At 38.2% G+C, this 3609-nt stretch overlaps 1 non-coding gene across 1 annotated transcript; it reads left to right on the top strand.

Annotated features, from left to right (window-relative positions):
* The first annotated feature begins 2664 nt into the window (after nucleotides 1-2664).
* On the top strand, nucleotides 2665-2768 carry LOC122493597. The gene has a single exon (XR_006299955.1). It is a non-coding gene; the product is annotated as a U6 spliceosomal RNA (small nuclear RNA).
* Nucleotides 2769-3609: the final 841 nt, after the last annotated feature.

Genomic DNA, 3609 nt, shown 5'->3' with positions numbered 1-3609 from the left:
TAAACTATTTTTTCTCCTTCCCTACCCCCATGGTGTTAGGTTTTATATTAACAATGCTTTCCATTGTTAGTGGAAATTAACAATTTCATTACATTACAATACCATTACATCCTCACTAGAGACGGTTAGATCAGGAAAATACAAAAACAAAAACAAACAACAGCAACAACAACAACAAACCTGACAAGCATTTTATAGATATTTGCCTAGCCTTTCTGATCTGGAAGGCATTATACAGGTTAATGTCCTGGATATAAAATAATATAATCAACTATATCTACCTTCATTTGATGTTTAATAATCTTGGGGAGACAAAGCACAAAAATTAACCATAGAAAATTAGCAAAGGCAACAAATGGCAGAGAAATTCAAGAGGGGAGGATCCGTATAGGTATAGGCTAGGAGGAACATCTCGAGAGGATGGTATTAAAAGAAATAAGAACATAAGAGACAGACAGACTTTGGCCTCTGTTGTTCTCATCCATGAAGGTCTCAGGAAAATACAAGAGTATCAAATCAAATGACTTGCAAAGAAGGTGCCAGAAAATTTTGCAGTAAGAAAATGTTGCAATGGAGTTTCTTAAAGACAGAAGAAAGGAAGGGCCTTAACAATTGGAAACTAAGAACTCAGTCTCACTGCTGATTAAGAATTTTCTTAGACTGAGTAGATGGAGTCATGGAGGCTTCCCAGTGGCTCACTGGAGAAGCTCAGGGCTCGATATGTTATGAACCTCAACATTATCATCAGAAATGTGGCTTCTTTTCTGAGATAGAAGCACCTTGCTGATACTTTCTGAGACTGGACACAAGCTCAATATTCATGAGTGTCTCCTGGAATATCTGTTTAGTGCTAAGCAAAAGAAGGGCTAGAAAAGGTGATGTGTAAATCAAATCTCTGCATACCAAATTCTACTTGAAATGCACAAAGGGGGGTCATTATTCAAAAGAACTTTGTAATAAATCCTTATGAAAAACAAGTAAGGGGTTTTTGAGATTGTCCCAGCTCCACCATCATCTGGCTGTGGGACTTGGAATAAGTCATTTCAACCCACTGAAGCTTGTAAGGACTCCATATTATAGATGAAGAGACTCTTTCCTCTGCTTCTCCCAAAAGATTGAAGCAAACCTCAAATAAGTTAAAGTCTGTGATATTGCTTTGCAAACTGTAAAATGGTCAACCACTTCAATTTCATGTAGACATTTATTTTTATCCACCAGGTTGTTTACAACGAGACTGTTTCCTACTAAGCGGAGTCACTTTTATAAGTTAAGACAAATTTAAATTTTGCCAACATTGTATAATTTCACCCAATTATTTCAGCCTTCTGTGTTCCTGACATGGTACCACTGAATTAAATTTGGAGCAAGAGCTCAAGACCTAAACGCTGTGAGTCAGTCCCTTCACCTTGAAAACAAAAGGAAAATTATGTCAGAACAATTTGCTCCATAGAATGTTGGCACAATGGAACAGGCTAATGAATGGGAAGGCATATTTAAGTGAATACTATTATGCTGTTGACTTATAGGGAAACAATGTTAATTCTCTTTTTCTTCCTCTAGTTATAAATTTGAGTTGAACTTTGCGTTTACATGAGGAAGGCACATCTTGGCTAGAATTTACATCACTTAGAACCTCTTCCCATTCCCAACCACACATTCTCCAGCATGTATTTATTTGTGAAAGAACCTTGTAGAACATCTTCATGAAAAGAGAATACGGGCGCCTGGGTGGCTCAGTCTGTTAAGCATCCAACTTTGACTCAGATCATGATCTCATGATGTTCAGTTTGTGAGTTCGAACCCCACTTCAGGTTCTCAGCTCTCAACACAGAGCCTGCTTCAGTTCCTCTGTCTCCCTCTCTTTGCCTCTCCCCTGATTGTGTGTGCACTCTCTCCCTCTCTCTCAAAAATAAACATTTTTAATTAAAAAAAAAAAGAAAACCAAATAAATGCTAGGGATCGTCCCACCTTTACTATTTTCTGAGTATAGGAAAACAGACAAAAATCTCCCATGCTGCCATTTATCTATCAGGGACAGTGATAAAATTCTACAACTCACAGGATCTCTTCTAAATAAAACCTATATGTTTATGCTTTGAGGTTTCCAGGAAGTAAGGAACTCAAATAGTGATTATTCTTAATAGTGTTCTATTAAGCTAGTTCCAGACTGTTTGGTCCCTGGCAGGAATTACTTGATGAAAAGGATGAACCTAGGAGAGTTCTAGCATATCAGCAGTCTAATTGCTTTATAAGTGCTGTAATGCAGTTTCAGGAAGCGATAGAATCCAATGAGCCCTCAAAGTGAAAAGAACTACTGTCTATCCCCTCCCCTTTCCCTCTGATTAAGCTCCTTGACCATGGGTTAGCTGGAGGCTCAGTGTTCACAACAAAACTATCCAAACTTCGATTTCATGTCTTAGTATCTTCCAGACAAAAAAATGTGCCCCAAACAGCATGTCTGGTTCTTCTTCGTGATGAATTTCAATGTTTCGTCTTTAGTCTCAAATATTTGCCTGTGTGTGAATCTGTGTTTGATTTTAGAAAGAAAGAAAGAAAGAAAGAAAGAAAGAAAGAAAGAAAGAAAGAAAGAAAGAACAAAAGAAAGAAAGAAAGAAAGAAAGAAAGAAAGAAAGAAAGAAAGAAAGAAAAGAAAGAAAAAGTCTTGCACTCACTTCAGCAGATCATATACTAAAATTGGAAGGATACAGAGATACATATGGCCCCTGCACAAGGATGAAACACAAATCCGTGAAATGTTCCATATTCCTCCAGGAGATCAGCACCTTTGGGAACCCCCTTCACTCTCTTTCTGAAAAAGCTGTTCTTAGGAAAAGACATGATAAACTCATTCACTCTCAAAAAAAAAAAAAGTTTATGATCCAAAACTGCCAAATACCATAAAGTGAAATGAAGGATAAGACACCAAGTAGAGCCAAAGCCCACACATCTATCATGGAGACAGGGGGCAATGATTAAGCACCTTGACATGTTACTTTGAGGATAATCACAACAATCCCTGATAATGAAAGAGCATAGTATGAAGAGATCTTGAAATCCATTCCTTTTCTCCTTTGTTCAGTCAACCTATGAATCGCCTCTCCTGTCTCAGACACTGTTCTAGGTTCTAGGCTACAGTGGTGATAAATACATTAGCAAGGTCAGTGCTTTCTGGAAGCTTAAAGTGTAACTAGACCAATTGAGGAGGTAGGGGCAATACACGAATGAATGCACAAGAAAATACCAGTGGCAAGAGCTGAGAGGAAACCAAACAGGCTGATGAGATTTGCTCCCCCATCAAAAGCCCATGAAATGGAGTCCCACGCTGAGAGCATGGAGCTTGCTTGTGATTCTCTCTCTCTCTCTCTCTCTCTCTCTCTCTCTCTCTCTCTCTCTCTGTCTCTCTCTCCTTCTCTCTCCTTCTCTCTCCCTCTCTCCCCCCACCTCACATGTGCATGCAGTCTCTCTCTCTCAAAATGAATAAACCTAAAAAAAAAAAAGAGGCCAGTTATAGGCCTCAATTTACAAGGTTGTTTTGAAGTTTTATTATTTTTTTTAATTTTTTTTAACGTTTATTTATTTTTGAGACAGAGAGAGACAGAGCATGAACGG

The sequence above is a fragment of the Prionailurus bengalensis genome, chromosome D2 (assembly GCF_016509475.1).
Source record: "Prionailurus bengalensis isolate Pbe53 chromosome D2, Fcat_Pben_1.1_paternal_pri, whole genome shotgun sequence".
Classification (NCBI taxonomy): Eukaryota; Metazoa; Chordata; class Mammalia; order Carnivora; family Felidae; genus Prionailurus; species Prionailurus bengalensis.
The sequence above is the reverse complement of the archived record's forward strand: the minus strand, read 5'-3'. Positions and strand labels throughout refer to the sequence as shown.